Raw genomic sequence first — 26753 nt, forward strand, 5'->3', positions numbered from 1 at the left:
TCATATGGCGTTCTTAAATGGGTACCAAATATGTCTAATTCCAATTTGAGAGCTTGATGTCTATGCTATGGCATCTGCAAATCAAAATACAAGGCAATGATTGATTGAGCAGTTTCTGGGTTTGGAAGATTTGACTTTGAATCTCAACAATTCTATTGACAAGTTGCATGACCTTAGCCACATTTCCTAACTTCTCTGTCCCTTAGTTTCCTTATGTTGAAAAAAAAATGGGTATCGTACTTACCTCACACAGTTCTGGTGAAGATTAAATGACATGTTGCTAAAGCATTTGGTAAGGGGCTGGCCCATGGCAACATAAATATTTTTGGTTGTTATTTATAACAGCACTTAATATAGTGCTTTTCACATAATAAATATTTTCTGGCTAGTTGAATTGTTGCCAAACTTTGACAGTCTCAAAAGTAAGTTGGGTGCATCTACACACTCCCTTCCCCCATCTGTATCCGTGCCCACACCTTAACAACGACGGGACCAAGAAATTGCCCTCTGTTTTCTACTGCCTGGGGCTTGAGCAGTGTACCTCTAAACCCACGTTCCAGACCCTGCTAATGAAATTTAAAGACTATGAGGCGGCAGGCCTCTGTTTTAAGGAGTGGAAACCAGTAGAGGCAGGATCCCAGAGATGTGGTCCCAGTAGGCATTCTAAACCTCCAATATTCTTAGCTTCCACTTATCTTGGGTTGAGCCTTTGTTAGGATTTAAAAAAAAAAAAAAAAAAGCCAAGCAGTCAAGCAGTCTTGTGAAAACCAGCTTCTCAGTAAACTATATAGACACTTCCTGGTTACCCATGATATGAGAATAACCTTTAAACTATTTCCATTTCTGATCCCAGCTGGAAACAGGAAATGCACAGGGTACAGCTTTAAACAAAAACAAAGGGACCAAAAGATAAACCAAATTGTCCCAGGGTTCAGAAGAGGTTTATGCTAAGTGTTACAAGGTTCAGATTTAGCGAATCCTCCCCCAGTTTCTGCCATTCCAGAGATTCCTTTTGGGAGGCAGGGAAGTGGAGGGGGTTGGGGGGAGCCAAGGGTTGTACTAAATTGCACAGCACTGCCATCTTCAGGACCAGTGGGGAAAACTTCTCAGGGTCAGTCAGATAAATCATCTTCCTAAACACTTCATTTAAATATAATCAGATGGTTAAAATTTTGACAGCAGACAAACTGGAACAGATTTTTCTACCGTTTCCAATGTTTGAAAAGTCAGTAGACACAGCTTTTTTGTGGTGTATGCACATTTTTTAAAAATATTTGCTGATTGAAAACCATTTACAATAAATAGGAAAGTTTAAATAGCTCATTCTGCATTGCCAAATGATGGGAGTAACACAGACACAAACATATTGTTCTGAAAAAAAAATTCCTTAAAAAGAAAAGTATGAATCAAATGATTTAGAAGTGCTGTTTGAACAGATGGTGAGATTAACAACTACCATGTTAGCCATCTCAGGAGCTTACAGAGAAGTAAACAAATGCAAGGGGAAAAAGCACTTTATCCCCCTAAAGAGTGTTTAGTTCATTTCATTAGGAAAATTTGAAAGTCTGCATTTTGAAAGCTGGATATCCCTAGGGGATATTGGGAATAAGGAACGAGGAGAGTCTTTGTGGAGGACAAATGCTGATGCTCCACGCGTGGCCTAGGATGAGATGGGAGAAATTTAGAAAGCCGCTGGCATGCAAAATGCTGGAGGCAGGTGGTGCTGTGCAGAAGATACCCTTCAAGTAAAAGGGCCTTGTGCTCATCCTGGCTCTAGCACCAGCTGCCACGGGCCTTACGGCCTTCCTTGCTCTCTCTGGACCTCCATTTCTTTGTTTGGAAAACAAGAGTGAGAACCACATGAGCTGTACAGCTGTGCTTCCAAAACTTTAATGCGCACCTGGGGATCTCATTAAAAATACAGATTCTAACTCCTAGGCCAGGGGTAGGGTCTGAAAGTCTGAACTTCTTACAGGCTCCCAGATAATGCTGATGCTGCTGATCCACAGACCACATGTCTACGCCCAGGGCTCTAAAATCTCTTGCAGCGATGATACTCCATCATCTTCTGATACGCTATGTGCTGCCTGGAGCAAGGTGAAAAAGATGAAACAGACCGAGTGTCTCCCTTTCAGGTGGAGCGACTCGGAGATGTGTATGGATAAAAGAGCATAATGAACAGGCCAAATGTTGAATTGATTTTAAAAACAAATCAAGATTTATTTACTTTCTATAATAAACAGTTTGAATTGACTTTTGTGAGCAGGTGAAGTGAGGGGAGAATCCTGGGAATTGGATTGATGAGATGATAGGGAGGCTGGGAGATTGAGTAATCAACCAGCCTCCGCACAGAGTAGTTAAGACTGATCCTGAGACTTCACCAGAATTAAAAACTTTTTCTCTAGGAAAGACTCTGTTACGAGAATGAAAATAAAAGTCACAGACTGGGAGAAAATATTTGCAAATCACATATCTGACAAAGGACTTGTATCCAGAATATATAAAGAATTCTCAAAACACAACAGTGAGAAAACAACCCAATTCAAAAATGGGCAAAAGACATGAACAGACACTAAGCCAAAGAGGAGATATGCATGGCAAATAAGCCTATGAGAAAACGCTCAACATCCTTACCCGCTAGGGAAATAGAGATTTAAAACCATGATGACACACCACCACACACCTGTTACAATGGCTAAAATAAAAAATATTGACAACACCAAGCGTTGACATGGATGTGAAGAAATTGGATCACTTGTGTACGGCTGGAGGAAATGTAAGAATAATATAGTCACTCTGGAAAACAGTTTTTGGCAGTTTCTTATGAAGTGAAATATAAATGTACCACGTGACCTAGCAATCCCACTCCTACATATTTACCCTAGATAAATAAAAACTCACATTCACACAGTAACCTGTACAAGAGTATTTATAGCAACTCTATCCATAATCACCAAAAACTAGAAACAATCGAAATATCTTTCCATAAGTGAGTAGATAAACAAGCTATGGTACATTCATATGATGGGATATTACTCAGAAATAAAAAGGAGCAAAATATTGATACAAACAATGACTTCAGTGAATCTCAAAGGCATTCTGCTGAGTGAAAGGAGTCAGTCTTCAAAATTTCATACTGTATGATTGCATTTACGTGATGCTCTTAAAAAGACAAAACTAAAGTGAGAGAAATCATAGTGGTGGCCAGGGGTTAGAGGTGGGAGGAGGATGTGAGCACAAAGGGGTAACAAAGGAGTTTTGGGGGGAGATGTAATTGTGATTACATCTGACTGTGCTGGTGGTTACACCAATCCGCCCACGTGTTAGAATTCGTAGAATTATATACCCCCAAATGCCAATTTTACTGTATGCTAAATAATTTTTTTTAAAAAAACTGATCCAAAAAACATTCAATAGTGAAAAGAAAATTGAGTAGAAAAGTTTTTGAAAGTCTGATTAATAAAGTAAATGTCTCCCAGCCACTGCTATCATACTTTACCAGTGGACTTTTAGGGTTAGCTGCCATGTTCCTATCTCGTCACACAGCCTTGAAAGACATTCCTGTACTCGAGTCCCAACTATCATCTCACGTCTACAGTAGCCTTTCTTTTTTTGATAATTTATAAGATGTCAAGCAAGTCTTTCCCTATACCTTACAGCCCAATCCTGAACACAAGTCAGAGGTCAGTCCAGGAGACCAACTCATTACTGACAAGGTCTTGCTCTCCAAGAAACTTAGTGTGTTTATAAAAATAAACTAAGTCAGTTGATTCTCCCATTGTTTGCACCACATAATACTCCCCTAGAAGTTTCACAGAAGGAACATATACTAAGAATTCCTAAAAAAAAAAAAAAAAGAAAAAACAGACAGACAGCAATATGAAAATATTCAATCTCATTAGTAATTAAAGAACTGCAGATTAGGGTGAGATGTCATTTTTTAACCCATCAGCTTTGCAAAGATTAAATAAAATGATGCCACACAGCACTGAGGAGACTGTAGAGAAATTGGGCATGGGGGGACACTGATTCACCTTTCAAGAGGTCAGTTTAGCAGTATGAAGCCAAAGCCTTAAAAAATGTGCATCCCCTCTGGGATGGCAATTCAACTTCTAGGAATTTATCCTAGGAAATAATCAAGCAGGGATGTTCGGCTTAGCATTGTCTGGATCGTGAAATATCGAGGGCCAGGGCTCTAAAACCCCTTCCAGTGAATGGATAAAGATATTCCACCATTCTCTGGTGTGCTAGATGCCGAACAGAGCATAATATTATAGTCTCAGAGTATAACAAGATACAGAAATGTGTACGGATTAGGTGCATAAAGAACATACTGGAAACCAAATGTTGAACTGATTTTAAAAGTAAATAAAATATTTATTTAAATCACGTAACTTAGGGGCCAGCCCGGTGGCACAGCAGTTAATTTCACCCACTCCGCTTCAGAGCCTTGGGGTTCGCTGGTTCGGATCCCAGGCACGGACCTAGCACTGCTTATCAAGCCATGCTGTGGCAGGCGTCCCACATATAAAATAGAGGAAGATTAGTACAGATGTTAGCTCAGGGCCAATCTTCCTCAACAAAAAGAGGAGGATTGGCAGTGGATGTTATTTCAGGGTCAATCTTCCTCAAAATCAATCAATCAATCAATCAGTGACATAACATAATCTATATATCAAAAAGGTAGAAGATTAAACTACATAATATCTGGACAACACAGACATTAAAAATAATGATATGCATCTGTATTTATGGACATGGAAATATTTACATTTCATATGTTTTTAAGTGAAAAATGTGGAGGATAAAATAGTACCATCTCATTTTTATATAAAATTTACAAAAGGGCAGAAAATGTATGCATGAAGGAAAATCTGTAAGAATATACTTTAAGATATCATAGTTATTGCTAGATAGTGGGATAATAATTGATTTTTATGTTCTTTTTTATACGTCTGTATTTCCTAGTTTTTTTCAATAAGAGTACATTACTTTTATGATTTAAAAAAATCCAGTAAAACTATTTCCGGAAACAACTAGCAGATTATTTGGGGAGTTCTCTTTATATTAACATTATTGCCTTTCTCCCCATGGAGATTATGCTTCTTAGGTGTTTAGAAGCCTGCCTTTCATCACAGATTCCACAGGCTTACCAGGGGGGGTCCAACCACTGCCCCAGAGCATTTAGAGTCATATGGAAAACTCCCCAGCTACTGGCACAGGGGCCCAATTAACAGCTGGTAATATGTCTCCAACAATGGCCAAACCACGTCCATTCAAAGATCTTGAGTGGGGATCAGCCTCTCCCAGTGATCTCATTGCACCCTGACTTTTTCCTTAGTAGCTCACACCTGTCTGCTTCCAAAGATAATTTGGAAATGGCATTCAGCCTTAATGTCTTTCCATAACATCTTCCTTTGAAATAAAAAAGGCTACGAGACTTCAGTGGAGCAGTTTTCCTTAAAATTAAGTTTCATTAAAAATTTGGGGTGTTGCTAACTTTTTCAGATAATAAAGAAGACGGCACAGGGGAGAAAATCTGTCTTTTCTAAATTAATTGTTTTTGCTTCTTAGATGCTGCTTAGATGCATTTCTATCTAGGAAAAAAAAAAGAATAAATGAATTCACTGGGTTACATTATTTCTTTCTCATCCACATGTTTAACTTTTCCATATCTATGTAGCTTGCTGATTTGGTGTATTTAAAAACAATCTTGTTATAACTAATTTCAGAAAACTTTGCAACTTGCTTCTAGAATTATTTATTCAGTCACTTAATTGCTAGTTCACCCCTGATACCCAAACATTTTGATTTATCTGTGGCAAACAATTTTCATGTGTTTACAATAATGTTTTTACTCAGCTTATAGGCTTTTTTAAAAAGTTATTTTAAAATCTGCTGCAGCCAAGTTTTTCTGATAACTGTTTGAATTTTGTCTAAATGAATGTTTTCGGATTTACCTCACTTGCTAAAATGTTGGCCTTGATTATGTTATGATTACAGAAAGGATCACTCATAAACATTTGACTAAACCAGTTCCTGTTCATTACTCAAACACCTTCTGCCACTCGGCGTTATTCTGCTTCGTTAGAATTAGGCATTTGTCTCATCTTAAAATCTCATCTCTGCATTTCATCCTGAATTAGGTAGCCTGACAACTGACAGGTAGATAATTGAAATTTTTAATTTCTTATCTCACCTAACTTTTCAGTTTCCACAGTTTCCTTGGGAAACTGATTATTAGTACCCTGATCAGGCACTTTTTTTTCTATTTTTATTATTTTTAATTTTTTTAATTATGGCATTTATGCTGGCAGAGTTTTCAGAAAGAATACTTGCTCAGAAAAAATTTTTGCCATCATCAGTAATGGTATTTTCCCTCACAAAGAAAGACAAAGTTCCCTGAACCCCAGCCTCAATATACCATTTGTTACCCATCTTCCTCCAATTATTTCACACTGAAATAAGTGCCCAGGACCACTTATTTCACACTGTCCCCTCCCTCACGTACTACCAAGCATTCCATCTCATCCAGTTAATGGTTTTTGAATTTTTATATTTTGACCTGACTTTTCTCCCATTTCCCACAAATGTCAAATACCTTTCTACTGATAAATTGGACATCATTTTCCTCAAATAAATCACTTACTTCCTTTCAGTGACTTAGCATCAAATTCTCTCCAATGATTTTAACTACTTATCATGTGCTTTTCTTAACTTGCTGGTTTCTCTGTAATTTAGAAACTGCTCTAGCAACTTAAAAAATGTTAAACCAGCTTCCTGATATTTTTCCTTCTTAATCTATTCCCCATGGGCCCAAAAGTCCCCTCATTAACAATAATACCTACTAGCTATCAATTACAATGTACCAATTACTTCTGAGACATTGTATCTTATCCTTATAAGAGCATTGTGGGAAAAAAAGATTGTTATTCCAATTTTACAGATGAAGAAACTGAGGCTCAGGAGTTTAAGTAACTTGCCCAAGCAAGCTCAATAAGTAAAAGACAGCCGGGATTCAGATTCAGGTCTCTCTGATGCCAAAGCAACTTCTTTCTTTGCCACAATGTCTTCCATGAATCTAACATTCCCACCAGGTACCCAGGTCTGACCATGTTATCTGGTTCATGGACCACTGCTCCAGTATGGCCAGGGACGCCTAGCTTCCCACCTGCAGTAATAACCCATGCAAAGTGATACCGGCATGGAATTAATCATATGTAAGTTTCCCTCCAACTCTTACTATTTGGCCTTCTCTTCAGGTCCTTAAAGATCCTCCCAAATGCAATACTCTTTTCTTTCAAAAACTTAATTCCCTTTCTAAAGTCTTATGTGGTTCCTCAAGTTAATACTGCTTTTCCCTGCTTTCTCAACAAAGCTGGTTATTGATTTATTACCTCTTCAGTGTGGCAGCAAATCAATACACCAGGAAGCAGTTTGTCAGATGATCCAAAGAATGCAGAACAATTATTTCCTTGGGGAAATGAACACCAGGGCTTCCCGTCTGAGAATTGCGGTTGATCCCATCTTCCCAGCCCTTCTTTTGTTCTGGAGCAGAAAAAGCTGGTCTGGCGATTACTCACGTCACATTTCCAGCTTTGCCATTCCCTTGGGCACTAACTTATTTTCTGGCATTTGAAAAGATGACTCCTCCAGAGTTTAATTACAATTAGAGGAACAGGTTGGAGAGAACATCAAATTCTGTTCTGGGAAAAAAAAAATTTTAATGTGGAGGAAGGGAGCTAGGTGGTAAGTAGGAAAAAGTTATTAATTTCCAAAATACATTTTACAGAAACACAGAGCTAATAACTTATACTTGGTGTTCATTCTGTGTTTGTTATTTGGCTCTTGACAGGCAATTTTATTTACCACTTTCTAAATTAATCGCGATATCAACTGCTGCTTGGCATATCCACTCCCTCCCCAGATCATCTCAGCAGCCTACAGCGGACGGTTCTAACATGCACAGATAACCCGCAAATGAAACGTGGACCTGCATCAATCTGAGATACTGACCCGCGTCAATCTGAGATACTGACATCTCTCCAGCCCTTGCAGGGGTACTGTTATCCCTTCCGCAGAACAAATCACTGCTATCTTAGCCACCTCAGCTTTCGGTGGCGTCCCTTCAGCCTTTGGGGCTTCCCGAGTTTTGAAGAAACAGTTTTAAGAAATCACCGTTCTGGGACCAGCACGGTGGGGCAGCGGTTGAGTGCACACATTCCGCTTCGGCAGCCCAGGATTCCCTGGTTCGCATCCCCAGTGCGGACATGGCACTGCTCGGCAATCCATGCTATGGCAGGCATCCCACATATAAAGTAGAGAAAGATGGGCACAGATGTGAGCTCAGGCCGGTCTTCCTCAGCAAAAAGAGGAGGATTGGCAGCAGATGTTAGCTCAGGGCTGATCTTCCTCAAAAAAAAAAAAAATTTAAAAAAGAAATCACTATTCTTTTTAAGGCAATTTGACTACGGAACTTTTGTGTGTGTGGTAAAATATAAAGGAACTCTTTTAAACATACCAAACTTGAGGTCAAATTTATTAACCAAACACCTTAAAATTAGACTCAATCACAGATTGTCTTTGCTTCCTCTTCAGAACTCTAAATTATCTACTCCTACGTGCTGGAGTCCTGGCTCCTTGGAACGATCCCCTCACTTCCTATGTCTCATACTTCATACTTATTTTTTAAGAATTTTATTCTGCTATATTGTTTTTTATATCAGTGAGCCACTTTAAATTCTCTTTGGAACAAAGGAGAGTATATATAAATAAATCACGTCTGGAAAGGATCCTTGGCCAGAAATTAAGATTTGTCATTAATTAACTGTGGGATCTGGAACAGGTTACTTAAATTTTCTGGGTCTCAGTTCCCTTGTCTGCAACATTATAGGGTTAGTATGTAATGGTCTCTAAGGGTTTTTTTCTCACTCTGATCTTGGTATAATAGAACTGTCAGTCAGAGGAATAGATAAAAATGGAGGGACATCTCAACTACTAGGGCTGAATGTACACAGTTGACACTTAACATCCATTCCCACTTCCTCCTAATGTGTATTTCCTACTGCAGAGGCTGCAAAGCTAAAAGTTGCATTCCCCAGTCTCACAGTTAAGATCTCAGATGCAAATAAGGTTCCTCAACTAGATGCACTTGCATAAGATTTCAAAGGCAGAAATGAAGCAAAAACTATCTTGGTGCCATTTGTTGCTGTTGGGAAACAATGTGACAGAAATACCAGTGCCCAGTCTCCAGCCTCATGGGGCAGGAGGCAGCGGTAAGGGTAGTGGATGTCACATTCCATGTTCCAGGCCCAATCACTATATTCCACTGGGAGCTGTCAAAAAGCATTTGTGATAGTGGTGTTTATGGCTTCCTATGCCTGGCTTTCTTAACTCCCATTGTATATTTTGTGGCTGAGATTGCAGCGCCTCGAGAGGGTCATGTCTGTGGTGTTCTGGAAGTTATTGCTTGTTGCCTGCTAGAGCCTGCTCTTCTGTTCTTCTAATAGTTTTGTGAGTAACTGGCTTCCTGTGTTAAATCCTTTTTTCCTTAAAATACTGAAGAGGATCAGAATATCCCCCCCAAAATATGCTATTTTGGCATAAGGATTATTTTGAGCTGAAGGCAATTGGGAAATAGCAAGTGGAGAGAAAGGTCTCCACTCTTCCCCTTTATGACTAAAAGCAGAGTGTAAATTTCCCTTGATGAAGGTGTCTCCTCTCTCCTCTCCAATATCAGGAAGAGGACATGACTCTAATCACTGGAGACAGCACCAACTTGAATCTGCAGAAACAAACTTTACTGAAATAGTGCTTATCTTCCATTAGTTTCCCCCCATGTATTTATTTCCCCACAATTTACCACTTCTAGAAGCCCAAACACTTTTCCTTTGTCTTGTCACTTCTCCATAAATGTATCACTTTTTGTTAAAATGGTATATAAGCTCTCAATCTCTTCTTTGAGTTTCACTTCTTTTTCTGTGAGAGCCCCCATATAAACATAAAAATGAAAATATTAACATCAAATAAAATTTATATGTCTTTTCTCCTGTTTGTCTTTTGTAAGTTTAATTTGCAGGAGCTCAGTCCATGAACATAAGAGGGTAGAGGAAAAAGTTTTTTCCTACCTTACAATACCTAGAGTGGTTTTTGATCCCTTTCCTCTAGCCTATATTTATTTTTTGAGTTCAAGTTTCTTCTTCCTTGGTTCTTGTTAATTTTTTTCGTCCAAGTATATTTTGTTTACTTGATGTCAAACCTGACTGACAAGTGAAAAATGTAATCAAATTGGTCCTGTGAGAGCTTGTTTTAGCATTCATTCCAATTCAATCTTATTTTTTTCTTTGAATCAAGCCAAATGTTTTTCCAGGTTTGCTCAGTGCTCAATGCGATCATCTCCTGACAGCTCTTTCACACTGTAGCGTGCATGACCCCAGGATTTTCTTTGGAAACTATATGTACTGTTTCTTTCCCTCTGGTTTGATCTGCTATTTTGAATTTAAGCTTTTCCCTTTTAAATATCTGAATTTATATATATATATATATATATATATAAAATACATATATATATGATCCTGAAATACATTATTCATTATATTTTTTAGCTTTTTGCTTTAAAGTAATTGTAAATTCACCAGAAGTAGCAAAAATAGTACTGAGAGGTCCAGTGTACCCTATATTTTAGCAAATACTTTTTACCATCAATAAAACTTTAGTTACTAGCCCTCTAACTTTTCTAACACACATCACACCACATTCTTTCCCTCATTAAAACCTGAAGTAGAAATGACATCGCTGAAAATGGTAGAGTAGGAAATCCCAGAGCTTCCATTCTTTCATAAAAGCAACTGATAGAGATGATGGTTGCACACACTGTGAATGTAATTAACGCCACTGAATTGTACACTTAAAAATGGTTAAAGTGGCAAGTTTTATGTTATATATGTCTTACCACAATAAAAAAAATTAAAGAGAATTCATGAGATGATAAAAGTAACTAATAAGCTGGCAAAAATTGTCACAATCACCTTTTGCACAACTCTGTAATCTAGACAAAAATTTCCAACAACCAGGGAAAACTTAATGGTGAAAGAAGCTGCTGGACTGTGGTAAGAGCACTGTGGCATTTTAGATTGCCCCTCTACCCTCCCCCACTGCCCAGAGCAGCAGTGGCCATGCAGGTGGTAGCATGCACTCCTGGTGTGAGTTGCTAGTGGCAGAGAAAGCAAAAAGATATTCGTCTCAAAGAATTGTGGTTGTGTGTTTCAACTTCTTTGGTGGCTCCATAAAGGACCAGTGCAAGAACCTGCCTTTGTTTTGCTCAAGGAGCATTCCCAGGGCTGGAGCAACTTCCCAGGCATTTGCCAAAAGCATTTAAAAGCAAAAGTCTTGGCCACAGGGGACTGGGGCAAGGGACAGCAGTCAGGACAAACAATAGACAACTGAAAAGCCTGGGAAAGAAGAGATCGGGAAGGAGATAGACGGAAGACGGAAGATGAGGGCTTTTCCTGGGGGATCCATAAGATCACACACACTCTCAGAGCTGGATGAACACTCAGAAAAGTCCTCAGAAGAACCTAAGCTGCCGCCTCTGACTGACCTTCAGGCTCTGAGCAAGCAGGAAAAGACAGAGTTGTAAATGGCCTGGCCAACTGTTCAAGAAGTTCCCCCACCCAGAGCCAGTCTACAAAGACTAGAAGAGTTCTTTTTTTCTTTTTTTGCCTCCAGGCATTTAAGGAAATTTTGTCAAAACACTGGGTGACCACCAAGCTAATAGAATACAGACTTCAGTAGCTACACATGACAAAGAATGCAGACTTTATAAAAATACTTTAGAAAAGCCACTAAACCAGTGAACAACAACCTAAAACAAGCAGCATCAACAAAATGCAGGAAGGGGAGATAATTTGATTTTCAGAATGGCTGCATTATACTACTAAAATTATCTACTTTTCAATAAAAACTTGTGAGGCACACAAAGGAACAAGAAAATATGGGCAATTCACAGGGGGGAAAAAAGAGAGAAATTAACAGAAACTGTCCCTGAGGAAGCACAGGCATAGGACTTACTAGACAAAGACTTTAAATCATCTTAAATCTGCTGAAAGAGATTAAGGACATCGTAGACAAAGAACTAAGGGAAATGAGGAGAACAACGCCTCACAAAATTGATCTACAGATTCAACACAATCCTTACCAAAATCCCAACAACAATTTTTGCAGGCATGGAAAAGTTGATCCTAAAATTCATATAGAACTGCAATAGCCAAAATCATCCTGAAAAAGGACAGCACTTCTATTTCCCACTTTCGAGACTCCTACAAAGCAACAATAATCAAAACAGTGTGGTATTTGGCATAAGGATAGACATATGATCAATGGACTAGAATTGAGAGTGAAGAATAAAGATATACACATATGGTAAATTGATTTTTGACAAGATTACAAAGGCTATTCAACGGGGAAAAAATAGTCTCTTCAACATACGATGCTGGGAGAGCTGGGTATCTACATGCAAAACAAGGAAGTTGGACCCTTACTTCACATTAATTCAAAATGAGCCAAAGACCTAAATGTGGGAGCTGAAACTGTAAAATTCTTAAAAGAAAACATACAGAAAAATCTTAATGACCTGAGATTTGACAATGGATCTTAGCTATGACACAAAAAGAGCAAAGAATAACAACAATAACAAAAATAGATAAATTGGACTTTATCAAAATTTCAAATGTTTGTGTATCACAGGACACTATCAAGAAAGTAAAAAGGTAACCCACAGAATGGGAGAAAATATTTGGGAATCATATTGCTGATAAGAGTCTAGCATCTAGAATATATAAAGAACTCTCTCAGCTGAACAACAGAAAGACAACCCAATTAAAATACAGGTAAAGGACATGAATAGACATTCCTCTGAAGAAGATATGCAAATGGCCAAAAAGCACACGAAAAGATGCTCAACATCACTATCATTAGGGAAATGCAATTCAAAACCACAATAAGACATCACTTCACACCCACTAGGATGGTTATAATTTTTTGAAAATGGAAAATAACAAGTGTTGGTGTGGCTATGGAGAAATTGGAATCTATATACGTTGCTGGTGAGAATGTAGAATAGTGCAGCCATTATGGAAAACAGTTTGGCAGTTCTTCAAAAAGTTAAGCTTAGAATTATGTATGACCTAGCAATTCCACTCTCAATTACATACCCAAAGAATTGAAAACAAGTATTCAAACAAAAACTTGTACATAAATGTTCACTGCAGCACTATTCATAATAACCAAAAGGTGAAAATATCCCGAATGTCCATAAAGTCATAAATGGATATATATGTTGTGGTATATCCATACAATGGAATATTATTCAGCCATAAAAAGGAATTAGGTACTGACTGATACATACTACAAAATTACACTGAGTGAAAGAAGCCAGACATACAAGCTCATGATTCCATTTAAATTAGATAGCCGGAACAGGTAAATCCTTAGAGACAGAAAATAGATTAGTGGTTAGTGGGGGTTACGGGGAAAGAGGAGTAGAGAGTGAGTGACCATTTAATGGGTACAGGGTTTCTTTTTCAGATGATGATATGTTTGGGAGCTAAATTGAGGTGATGGCTGTGCAGCATGGTGAATGTACTAAATGACACTGAACTGTACATACACCTTAAAATGGTTAGTTTTATATTATGTGAATTTTGCCTGAATTAAAAAAACAAAACAAAACCTGAAGCAGCTTTCCCTTATCTTGTCTGCAGAATAAAGTAAAAACTCCTTACTTAATTTGGCATTCATCACTTTTCATTATCGGGCCCTCTCTCTCTCCACCTTCATCTCCTTCCACATCCCAAACTCACCAGGGATGTACTGGCAATTGCTTGAATCTTCTACACTCTCATTCACCACCACGCCTTCGTACGTGAAATGTCCCTTCCTTCGCCTTCTTTTGCTTGGCTAACTCCCACTTCTCCTTCCAGATTCTGCTCAGATTTACCTTCTCTGGAAAGCATTTCCTATTTCCCTCCCCTGGTCTTATTCCTTAGCTCCAGCTGGAGTATAGGTTTCTAATCGTAGGCTCCCATAACACTCGTTGCTTACTGCGTTTGTCACAGACTTCTAATTATCTCCCCCTCCAAACTGTGAGAATCTCGAGAGCAAAAGTGTGCCAGAAATAGCTCCTGGCAGTGGTCCTGGCACACAGCACATGCTCATAAAGTGTTGAATTGTTAAACTGGATCACAACTTTCTCCAGTGTGATTTTCACTCATGTGCTTCCTTGTTTGGGCACCAATCTTCCTCTGTTTCCTCGCTTCAGATCACAATCTAATATAGTCAGTGCCCTTACCACCGTGGGCCACTGGTCACCAGGAGCCCCAGGAGAGTGTGTGACTGGACCCTAACAAACACATGAGCTCTGGAAAAACAGCTCAGCCTTCATGCCTGTATTCTGGAGGATCACGAATGCCATCTTTATTCAATGGTACACAAGGGGAAAAACATGAGGGCCTAGGAGTCCAGAGAACAAAGCGCAAGTTCCTATTGCACCATTTGCTTGTGCAGCCTTGGCCAAGTCACTTACGCCCTGTGGGATCCATTTTCCTCCTCTTTAAAACAAGGATAAAAATAACTGCCTTGTCTTATTCACAGAATCACTTGAGGATTAAAATGAAATCAAACATTGTAGTCACATAGATCGTATTTTTTAAATGTTATAGGCCTCAAAGCTTTTTAAATCCATTTATAATGGAAATTTGGAGTTAACTAAAATTGACCACCTTCCCAGTCATGGTCAACAATTTTTTACAGAATGCATATAAGTAAATACATATGCTAATATGGTATAGAAATGTCATTGATTATGTATTCATCCTCATCTCTCTAAAGCAGCGTTATTGAGACTCATTCTTAGAAATAGCAATGTTCTGGGGAATTGCGTCCCACGTGAGTAACTGAGACAATTGGAGCAAGTTGGAGGATCTGGTTAATCCTGGTATCCTGGTACCTGATCTAGGAATTCATTGTTGGGAAATGAGATGTTGAGGAGCAGTCATGCCCATGCTCATCACACAGTGAAAGCTGCCTAAACTCTTGCCCAGATTTGACAATATTTTTAAAAATCCCCAATAAATACCTCCCTAGCTTGAAATTGGAGTAAAAATTCTTTAGAGAATGGGGTTGCTTAATTTTACTATATTGGGGAAATACTGTTCTATACTCTTCCAATAAGCTGTATTTCTTAAAATGTTATTCTTTTTTCTTTTTCTTAAAGGTTCCCACCTGAGCTAACAACTGTTACCAATCTTCTTATTCTTTCTTCCTTCTTCTTCTCCTCAAAGCCCCCCAGTACATAGTTGTATACTCTAGTTGTAAGTGCCTCTGGTTGTGCTATGTGGGACGCTGCCTTAGCGTGGCTTGATGAGTGGCGCCAGGTCCGCACTCAGGATCCAAACTGGAGAAACCCTGGGCCGCCGAAGTGGAGAGCGAACTTAACCACTCGGCCACGGAGCCGACCCCTAAAATGTTATTCTTACACTGAAATATTTATGACCCCATTTTGTGACTCCTGCCAGTGATGACTTAAGGCTCACTTTAACCAGTCCATTTATCATAGAAACTTAGAGTCAACTAAGATTGACCACCTTTCCCACCCATGGTCTGATTCCTCCTTGTTAATGGCTAGCCCACAACTATAGTAAAATGGATAAATATGAAATAATTAAGTGGGTACTTTAGGTTCCTTTTGTATTTGCTTGCTATGAAATAAAAATTGAATCCAATTTAAATAAAGTTATTCTTGTCATAACCTATCATAAGAGCGTGAAATGGTCTAAGAGAAAGTGCCAGGCCACGGGAATCGTGAGAGCTTGATAAAGTGAAGGAGAAACCACGTCTAAAAGAGCAGCAGAAATATCGTCTCCTACTTTCAAGTACAAAGCAATCTGAAAGCTGTTGTCTTTTTCATCAAAATTAAGAGGTGCTTATACAGCTTCCCTCTTCCCTCAGCCTGTCCTTACTGACAAAGCAAAGCATAACTAGAGAGAAGAAAGTGAAAGAGACCTGGAGACAAACCTTTGCCGGGCAACAGTCATTTACAATTTGCAGAGAACGTTTTGAAGCAAAGCAGTTTCTTAAATTTCATCTTGCTTGAACCTGTGCAACAGTAAATTGGTGACAGCAACAGCTTGAGCAAGGGAAAGATGGTGCATGATGGCTTACGTAAGTCTAAGTTTTGATCCAAATCTAAACATTGAGCACTTACTGACTGTTCATGAAATTAATACCAAATTCTCATGCAAACTGGCATGAAGCAGGGAAGAATGATGGACCAGAATGACCAAAGAAGATAAAAGACGTTTATTTCCTGAACGAAGAGAGATTGGAAGTTGACATCAAAACTGCATCCTGTATAATGTTTAAATTAAATGTTAAAGAAATTCCAAAATAAAGCAGGTAAAGAAGGCTTTTCCAACTGGTCCCAACTCTTTCGTGTCTGACCTTCTCTCCTAATACCTCGCCTGAACCAATTACAGCCACACTGGCCCAAAACATGCCTTTACCCAGGCCACAACCTTAGCAAATCCTGACTCTTTCTTCCCACCCGACCCAGTTCAGTACCATCTCTGATTCCTCAGATGCTCCACTTCATGGTATCACAGGGCGTTGTTCATTTCCCTATGAAGGCACTTATCACATTAAATTGCAATTCCGTGGAGTACTTGCCTGTTTCTAGCGTCTTGTATCTTTGTGTTCCTTGGACTCAGCAAACTGTGTTGTGCTGAGCAGAGGTTCATAACTGTTTGTGGAACAGTTAGTGAATCTCCCATTCCTCTTCTAGCCAGCCAGCCGTCTGCCTCCACAACAGCATGGAAATCCCAGTTCCCGTTTCCTTCACAAAGTCTCAGATTATAATCTTCTTTAAGATACTAACACAGGGGACCAATGAGTAAGTTTGTGTTGCAAGATCTTAACAACATCATTGACCGTGGTTATGGAGAACATGCTGATTGCCTAGCAAAGACCAGAGTGATGGCCTTGCAGTATTTGCTACCAGTGAATTTATATCAAAGGAGACCAAAAAGTAGACAGGGAAGTCTAAAGATATGTTCATGTATATTGTGCTCTACCCACAGTGGTAGAAGAAAGGTAAGGCAGCTAGAAGAAACAAAATACTATCCACATGCTTTAAGATGCTTTAGTGAAGATATATTATGAGGATTTATAGAGAAAGGAGGGAAGAAATATCTAATTTAAGTTTGGTTTTCTTAATAGCATGTACACACTGTGCTCTGCTGTCGTGGTCTGTTGTTCCTGAAGTGTGGTTACACTGCTTAGTTTTCCACTTGCCACTCCTCATCCATTTCCTGCCCTACTCTGTCTTGCTTTCTCTCCTGGGAGGCTGACTTGGATTGCCTGCATCATCAGCTGCCTTGCCCTCTGGCTTCCAGGTGGGTCTGATCCAGGGGAGTCACCAGCCGAGACCAGAGGGCAGGAAGACAGACTGATGTCTATTTCTCCGGCCCCTCCCCACTCAGGGTTCTGGCAGTGGCTGCATTCCATGGCAGCCCCTCTTCCACACCTCCAGCTCTCCCCAGACTCATACTCCTGTTCTTGGTGGAAGGTGCCTCTGTTTCCTGGAAGGAGCCTGGCTGACACAACAGTCACCTGCCCACAACTGAAAAAATATGTGAATAAAAGAAATGCTGCTTGGCTGCTTCCATTTCTTGCTCAAGGTGTCTTGCACTGAGCAATCCCCCTACTAGATCTTGTATTATTGATGGGAGATTGTAAGGGTTGAAAAGAGCAATGCTAGAAATTTCAGTTATAAGCTCATTGATTTTTGTCCATTTCAGAAAGATCACAAGTTTTGGTGGAACAATAGAAACTTCCTCCTGGGGATTGTTTTGAAAACTGACAATTAGACTTCACCAGGAGCAAATGTCTGAAGTTGTACCTCTCCTTACTCTTTCAACCACTTCCTCAGAAAAGAGCTGCGTAATTGTGGCTCACTTCCATTCAATTCCATAAACCTGCTTTAAGCATCGTTAGTGGTTCACTGATGTCTTTAAGAAAACAAAGCATGAATGTCTAGGGAGGCTTGTAGGGCCATGTGTTATCTGTGTGAGATTTACTGGTGTTCTTTTGTTTAAAAATACTTTGGATTTCCTTGAGATTATTACTGATGCAGAACCACATTTTCAAAAAGACTCCTTAATTCTTGCCAGTAAAAGTAACTCACCTGATTGCTCATTTTTCACAATGGCTTGAGTTTCCTTGCACCATCTCACCCAGCCCCCCTCCAGTTGCTGATTGCTCATTGCAGATCCCAGAGGCATGAGGATGATGGCATCTGTCACTTCTAAGAGACACTTCCAAGTGCTTTTCTCTAGAAAGGCCAATTCTTCTGGGAGTTAAAAGTAATAAATGCCAAAAATTGTGTTTCAGATATTTGAGTTTAATAAAACACAGAATGCGCATTGCCAGGTAGCACCAGTGTTCATTTTTAAGCTTTTCTTATGTTAGCAGGTATTTGCCTAAGACACTGCCTTATGTTACTTTGCCTTTCTGTTTGCCTGCATTTTTGTGCAACATTCCTAAGACTCCAGACTTTTTAAAGCCCATTTTAAAAATAGCCACCAACAAAAGGAAGATTTAAAAAAAAAACAAAAAAAACCAGCCCTCAGGCAATTGCATTCAGGTAGGAGCAAAGAATTATATTTGAGGCTCAGAAATAACAGGGTTTACGGGAATTCCAAACATGGCCAAGTAGCCTTTGCTTGAGAATTCCTTCATATAAATGTCTTTCTCATTGTATTAAAAAAACAGTTTGAAGAGAAATGGGTGAACTGTTTTTTGTTTTTGTTTTTTTTAGTTTAAACAAATTAAATTTTTTAAAACATGGGCAGAGGAGACTGGAGCCTTATTTCAGCCTCTGCTGGCCGGGGAATATTCACCCAGGCCTGGGCCTGGGCAGTGGGTGCTCCATGTACCTCAAGAATCTTCCTGCAGAGAGGCCTCCACCACAGGAGGACACTAGGTAGGGAAGAATCCAGGTGACAAAGAAAGGGGCTCATTTGACAGCAACTCTACAAAACTAAAAACAAAAAAATGCTGCTTGAGATATAAATAATAGCTACAATATCAATTGCAGTCAGAGCCACAAACACTAGTCTTATTGAGGAAAATAGCTGATCTCAGTTCTGGGCCCCTGAAAACCTGATTTGTGGAGGCTAATGGTTTTGAGTCGGCAGGCACCCTCTGGGTTGCTGTATAAACCATGGAGGCCATTGTTCCCCACCTACCTTAGAGGGTCAGAAGACAGTGTTTGCCTAGCCCTTGCTCTATCCAGAGTTCGCCATCAATAGTGCCGTTAGTGTTAACAAGAACGAAGGAAGAAGTAGAACCATCCTGCCCACTAGAGCTAGATCCATAGAAAGAGGATGTTTCCTAACACTATTAGAATAGCCAAACAGGAATGCAGCCCAGAGGAGTTGATCTCATCCTCTGTACTGGATGTCTAGGAAAGGAGGGTGATCAAAATGAATTTCAATTCACTACTACGGAGCCCTTGTCCATCGCCATGGCTAGAAGCGTGTTAATTACAGTCATGAAGACCACTGGAGTCCATATTAGTGCCTTTCAACCATACTATATTGTAAGTTAATTAAGCAATTATTGAGTCTATAAAGTAGTATTTACTGAGCTCTCTACCAGGTAGCTGGGTGGAGGAATATAGATATCAAATGTGGTTTCTGACCTCACGATTGCAACCTGGCTGAGAAAAGCAATCATAATAGATAATATGGTTGGAGGGAATAAATAAGTTCATGCCCCATAACACAAAAGAACACAGTACATGTTGACTCCATGGGAGCTAAGGTAGGCAACCACGTTCGTAACAAGAATGGCAGTGAGATCATCAAAATGCCTCCCGTCCTGTAATGGTTTGGTAGGGTAATTTGTGTCTCTCAGGCAAAACCCAGCCCTCCTACAGGCCCTTCCAGAGAGCTGCAGATTTATTCCTCTTCTTCACGCTGGCTGGGATGCTTAGCTTAGGTAAATGGTATATTGAGCTTTAAGACGGGCATAATTTTTTTTTTTAAATAATTCTACTTTCTCAGAACTCAACGTCTTTAAGACCTGATGCAAGTTCTTCCAAAGCTCAGGAAATAGTTTCCAAAGTGTATTTTAAGGGCCTCCTACATCCAAATCAACTGGGTGCACACTAAAATTCAGTTTTCTCTGCTGTACCACCCCCAAGACTTACTAAACTAAGATTCTGGGGAAATAGCTCAAAAATCTTAATTTCAATAAGTATCCCAGGTATTATTATGCCCCTACCACCGAGAGTTTGAGAACCACTGGTTAAGGGCCTGTGCTGATTTTTTGAGCATCTTCTAACCCTATTCTTTCCAATGAAATCTGTATTAGGAATCATCACCTGGGGCTGGCCCACTGGCGCAGCGGTTAAGTTCGCACGTTCCGCTTCTTGGTGGCCCGGGGTTTGCTGGTTCAGGTCCCAGGTGTGGACATGGCACTGCTTGGCAAAAGCCATACTGTGGTAGGCATCCCACGTATAAAATAGAGGAAGATGGGCATGTTAGCTCAGGGCCAGTCTTCCTCAGCAAAAAGAGGAGGATTGGCAGTAGTTAGCTCAGGGCTAATCTTTCTCAAAAAAAAAAAAAAAAAGAATCATCACGTTCTTCTCCATATTGCAGGAATTCTTAGTCCCCAGGGCCATAGATTTCTACAGAATCCTTGGATGGGCTTCAAGTCATATGTAAAGGCTTCTGCATGTGTCTGCAAAATGGTGTAGGTTTATGTTTTTTCCTGAGCTAAGAATCCATCGATATCGTCAGATTATCAAAGAGGCTCCAGGACATAAAATAGTTGACCCACCATTTTATGGACTGATTATATGTAAACTCTAGGTCCCCATCACTGAAATTAGTTTCCCCTCTGGAGTCAATATACATATGGATACTAAGCAACCTAAGCAAGGGAATTCTCAAGGTAAGTAATAATAATGAATTGACATTTGTTGAGCATCCTGTGTGATTACGATGCACTTAACACATATTCACAGCTCACAACAATTCATTCGCTCTTCAGAGTGGAAAGTAGTGTTATCTCCGCCTAGGTTTCTGTTAACAATAACAATAATTTATTAAGCACTTACTATTTGCCAAATTCTTTTGTGTGTGTGTGTGTGTGTGAGGAAGATTGGCCCTGAGCTAACACCTATGCCAATCTTCCTCCATTTTGTTTGTGGGACACCACCACAGCATGGCTTGATGAGCCATATGCAGGTCTGCACCTGTGATCCGAACCTGTGACCCCTGGGCCACGGAAGCAGAGTGTGGGGAATTAACCACTACACCACCGGGCCAGCCCTGCCAAGTAATATTCTTCACATATAGTAGCTCATTTAAATCTTAAACCCCTCTATAAAGTGGGTTCTGTATTGCTCCCATTTTGTAGATGAGGAAACAGGCTTTTCATGAAGACTTCTCTCATTTCTGCATCCCTAGTAGTATTATAACAATAATAGCAACAGCAATAATAATAATAATAGTAATAGCTAATTTTATTGAACTCATTATGTGCCAGGCACTATTCTAAGCACTCATTTTCCAGAAGAGGAACCTGAGGCACAAAGAAGTTACATAATTCTCCCAAAGTCACCCAGCCAGCAGTAGACAGAGGTGGGCTTCAAACTTTGGTCTGGTTAGAGAGACCACACCAACCACACCTCCTACTGCTGCAAGTTCTAGCCTCTCCCTCATCGGATAATTGTGGATTCCATGGGCCTAAGTTTCTGCCCACCTCTAGTATAATGGATTCTTTTTTTTTTTTTTTTCTTGTTCTAAAGCTCTATTTGCATCACAGGCTTCCAGGAGTGGCCCCCAAGTTTCCACAAGCATCCCCATGGCCCCCTCGTACTGCACGTGGGTCCTGGGTCACAGTGTGCCCAGCCACTCTCGGCTCTGTCCCGATTCCCGGACCACACAAGGTCACACCAGTTGCTCAGGGATGTCAGAACTCTCAGATGCCTTTTCCAATCACAGACACAACAGGACCCGACAGCCCTGCTGGCTAGCAGGAGAACTGGGCAGCATCACATTTCAAATATTGCCTGTGCGTAATGTTCTGAGACCATTCAGAGCCCAGTTAAAAAAACACAGTCACGACTCTCCTTGGGGCTAGGGCTGTTGATTTTGTTAGGTGAGATCACTTGAGAAATATAAAACGCAAGGGAAAGAGTGGCATAGAGGAAAAACAATAGGTGGATATATAGGGTCAAACAAAAGTCAGGAAGCAGGGGAGGAACAGCCTGGCCACAGTGTTAGGCTTGCTTTAAATCTAGGTTGCAAGAATCTAAGGAATTAATCAATTTCTACTTGTTTCAATTCCTTCCCAATTGTAAAATGTTTACTTTCACAGTGGCTTGTAGTTCAGTGTGTGTGTGTGTGTTTGTGTGTGTGTGTCTATAAAAGAGAATAAACTATGACTCTCTTAAGAAATCTGACAGAAGCTCATGTTCCCATGCTCATCACACACCACTTTTTGTGTTCAAAGCACACAACATTCATACGACTAACCATCTATTTACGCTGGGCTTTTAACGTTATGCAAGACTTTTCTCTTCCTTTACTCACCACTGAGTGACTGCTGATTCAACATTTTATAGACGCATAAATTTTCCTTCAGAAGCTGTGCCGAGAATGTGTGCCTCCCTGGGCCAGTTTCTTATTGAAATCAGATGATGCAGAAAGTATCCTCTCACAGTTCAGTGAGAGGCTGCCCCCTAGTGAAAATTTTCAGCTACACATCCAACCTACAAATTTGTTGTTGCAAATACCGCAGAGGTTTCTTGACACAAAGGAGAAATGTCCTTCAGTCGCCTAGGATGTGACAGCGTTGTGTAATTTAACCATCAATCAGATGTTGCTTTCCTTTCAACTTCCCCAGCATATTTTTGGTATGTTTCAGTGTTCTATAAAGTGCTCTTTGATATTCAAGATGTCTCTAATTTTTAAATCCACACACAAAATACATTCTTTCCTGAGCCAATAAAAATGTCTTCATGGAGCTAAGTGAAAGCTACTGATGACCAGTGCCCTTTCCTTGTTTTCATGGTGAGGTGCATGGGTATTTCCGTTTCCACTTATTTTATGTGGCTATTTCACAGCATTTTTTCCTATATAAGATAACTGTCCAGAGTAAACAAATTTTTGCTTTTAGAAGCTGTCTGCATCAGCAGTCTAAAAACTCTGATGTTCAATGCCTCTATTTTTTATCAAAGTCTAATATTTGTCCTCATTCAGGTCTATGGGATAATTCAGATGAAGCATTTTGCATAGTGCTTACATGGTAAGCCTTAAAAGTAGTCGTCACTACTGTTATTACAGAATTCTCCATTTTAGACAAAAATCACTTTGAGTGTTAAAGAAGAATACAGTTACTATTTTGTTTACAGGTTATTTCTACATTGTTGTACAGAGGGGAAATAGTTTTCAGGACAAAGTTAAACATAGTGTCTCCATTAAAATCTAGTACTTAGAAACTTGAAAACAGTGGCAGATTTGTCCTTCTATGTTACTTTATTCCTCCATCTCCCACTCTTCCCATCCACCTAACACCGCTAGAGGGGATAGCATGTTGTCTGAATTAACCTTTTTAAAACTTGTAGGACTTAAAGATAAAAAAGTCAGTGACTCAACAATTGATATAACATCTGGGTGCTCGAAAACTCACTGCCCTCTGCTCTGCGGCTGTCTAATTTTGTACAGATGCCATCCAAGATTAGAATCAAAAGTTGCTCTTCATTTTATTTTGGTGATTCTTCCATGGATTTTAAGCTCTCCAGAATCAAAGTTCTTTTAGTTTCTCCTACTCATGTAGGAGGTAGCTGAGGACTAATTTGTGTGAAACTCACAACAGCATTGTGAAAGAAGTATTTGTATACTCTCTTTAGAGATAATGAGACTTGGCTCAGAGAAGTTGAGTCACTTCCCCAATGACACACAGGTCGTTAATAGCCATCAGAATTCAAACCATGGCAAATTGAGGCCAAGCCCTGTGTTCTTTCCCATCAAGGTTGCTCCACATCCTGCCCTTGGCTTGTTTATTAAATCTTGGAGACACAGGCCATTGTCATCCCCACTTTAAGAAAGAAAATTACATCAAGAAAGAATAAAAAGCCAGGAAGTACACACAGACATCAGTATTTCACCACTGAGTCTATTCGGATGTTCTAAATTAAGGAAAGCTACTCTCATTGATCCTGGGGAAGAACGAACGAGAGCTGTCCCTGAGGGAGTGAGCAGGCATGGTCACACCTGTCTGTAGTGACTCTCGCCAAGTTTGGACCCTCATCCTTAGCCACGAATAAGTTATGAAGGTGAAATTTCTCTGCTTACACAAAAACGTTGTCAGGATGGAAAAGGAGGGGACTTCAGATAGACATTGCTGACAGCAGATGGTATTATCTGAAACCACAAACAAACAAACTGTCCCTCGTGGGATTACTGTATCATGGGAACTCAAAAAGCTGCTCAAACAACAGTATCTGTAAACTGTGGTTCAGAATTAGAGTTGAAATTTCATGGCTTAGGGAATATTGGCAATATTGTTTCCTTCCTTTATTAAACAAATTTTTCTTTGCTTTGGTTTGGTCTGGTCCGTTACCTGCGCTGTGAACATGAACAACAACAAAGAGTCCTTGCTTCTGGAAGTTTTTGAATCTCACTAGAATACTTAATCTGCCTCTTTTAAAACCATAGCAAAGTGATCTATAGTTTTCTTTTTTAAAAAATATGAATAGACTTATAAGAAGCAGCAGCTTGTGGTCCCTTAAGCAATTGTTCAGCAAATGTTCACTTGCTCTCTTTGGGAGGAATATAGTTACTTCTCTTCCCCTTTGTTGTTGACCTTGACCAAAGCGATTTGCTGTGGCCAATGGAAGGTGGGTGGAAGTAAGGCATCATGATTCTCTGCTCATCCGTCTTGTCCTCCTATCTTTTGGCTCAAATATCTCCTGGTCCAAGAAGACGTGTTAGGACAGTCCTATATGCAGTCCACAGTTTTGAGCCACACCCAACTAAACCCTCCTAGATTAGCAAAGCTCCAGCTGACCCACAGACAAAGAGAAACAAAGGCTTATTGTTGTGTGCCACTTAGTTACAGAGTGGCTTGTTATGCAGCATTATCGTGGTGATAGCCAACTAACACAAAGCCTAACAACACAGAGTATAATCTACATCCTAGTGGACTCTACATTGTATAAGTCATAGGTTTGCCTCTCAAGCATCAGGTAATCGTGTAACTGGTCAGCTTGGTCATCTAGACCACAAGAGAAGAATGGGAAGAATGCAAAGCTGGTCCCTGACTTACCAAAAGGGATAACCCATAATCTGGGCACTATCACTGGCACGGTTTATTCTTAGGACAGACTCGCGATAAAAGCCTATTTGTTATTATTCTAACAAGCTCTGTTGTCTAATTTCCCAGCCACTTTACAGTAGGAAGGGAGAAACAGCTAGAAGCAACCTTGCTGGTAACAAGACAAAAGATAACTGTATTGGGGAAGGAGAAGGAGACAGAAATACCCTAAAAAGGAAACACGAGATTTCAAAATCACAGGAATAGAGCATAAATCACTAGGAAAACAATATCTCTAAATGTGTCATTTTACCAATACATAGCCAATAAAATAAGGAAGTTTATGATCAATTTAAAAATTTTACTTCAAGAATCACTTAAAACAGTAGTTCTTAATGTTTTGTGAATTATGGTCCATTCTGGAAAACTTATAAAAATTGTGGATTCTCTCTTCAGAAAAATGTGTGTGAGAAAAAAACCCACAAAATCTTCCATATAATTTTAGGCAGTTCAGAAACTCCCTAAAACTGACTAATGAACCCTGGATTATAAACCACTATTTTAAAATAAAAAATAGTCTTACTTCTGGGGGGGTATCATTTAATTATCCCAAATTTTTTATTTCTGTGAAACAGCTTACTCTTGTGAAACATAATTGCAGATAAATGAGATGCCCTGAAATTCACAAAACTGTAAGAGGCCTTTGCTAACACCACCCTCTTACTTACTGGCTAGACCGGCCCTGGGAGAGATGAATGGTTTTTATATCTTCTAAGACTCTGTGACATCCTTTACTGACACATTTCCGCATCTCTCAACTTCGTTTTTATGAACTTCAAGTTTACAAGACTTGGTAATTAGACCATTGTTCTATACTCTTGTAATCCTAGCTTTCATGCCACCAGTCCATTGCTTGTTAGAAAAATAGAAAGCCATTGGATCCATTTTAATCTTTTTGGTGGTACAACACGGGATTTTTTTCCACATCTGCTCCTTAACTTTAACTCTCTCTGTGAAATATGACTCATCCATCTTGCTTTTGCTTATGAAGACCCCTTCTATATGAGTAGTTATTAAGTTTTCCATCTCAGATCCCTGAACATTTCTTTCTACAATCCTTTAGTCTCTTATCCAAAAAGAAAAAAAAGAGCCCCAATCTGTTATTGTTATTGTTAAAGATATCACAATAGTTCAGTGTTCTGCAGCTACAACTGGTAGTTTTTAGGATCAAATTATAGACTTTAAAAACCCAGGCAGAAATAGAGCAATGATTTTTAATAAAATTACTCATATCATGGTGCTGTTATGACTAATAATAGCCTATTATTACATTTTCAAAACACATACATATTTTAAGAGAAAGTATGAGC

At 39.5% G+C, this 26753-nt stretch overlaps 1 long non-coding RNA gene across 2 annotated transcripts in view; it reads right to left on the minus strand.

Annotated features, from left to right (window-relative positions):
* Window positions 1–26753, minus strand: part of LOC139076798 (uncharacterized) — a 71168-nt gene that overhangs the window by 42108 nt on the left and 2307 nt on the right. The window contains exon 1 of one of the 2 annotated variants that reach the window (XR_011528765.1): window positions 22659–22751. The exons of the other annotated variant lie outside the window; for it this stretch is intronic. This is a non-coding gene — a long non-coding RNA (uncharacterized lncRNA). Of the gene's footprint in view, window positions 1–22658; window positions 22752–26753 lie in introns of those variants that run through there. 2 annotated transcript variants of the gene reach the window in all.

This window comes from Equus przewalskii, chromosome 17, assembly GCF_037783145.1.
Source record: "Equus przewalskii isolate Varuska chromosome 17, EquPr2, whole genome shotgun sequence".
In the NCBI taxonomy this organism is placed as follows: domain Eukaryota; kingdom Metazoa; phylum Chordata; class Mammalia; order Perissodactyla; family Equidae; genus Equus; species Equus przewalskii.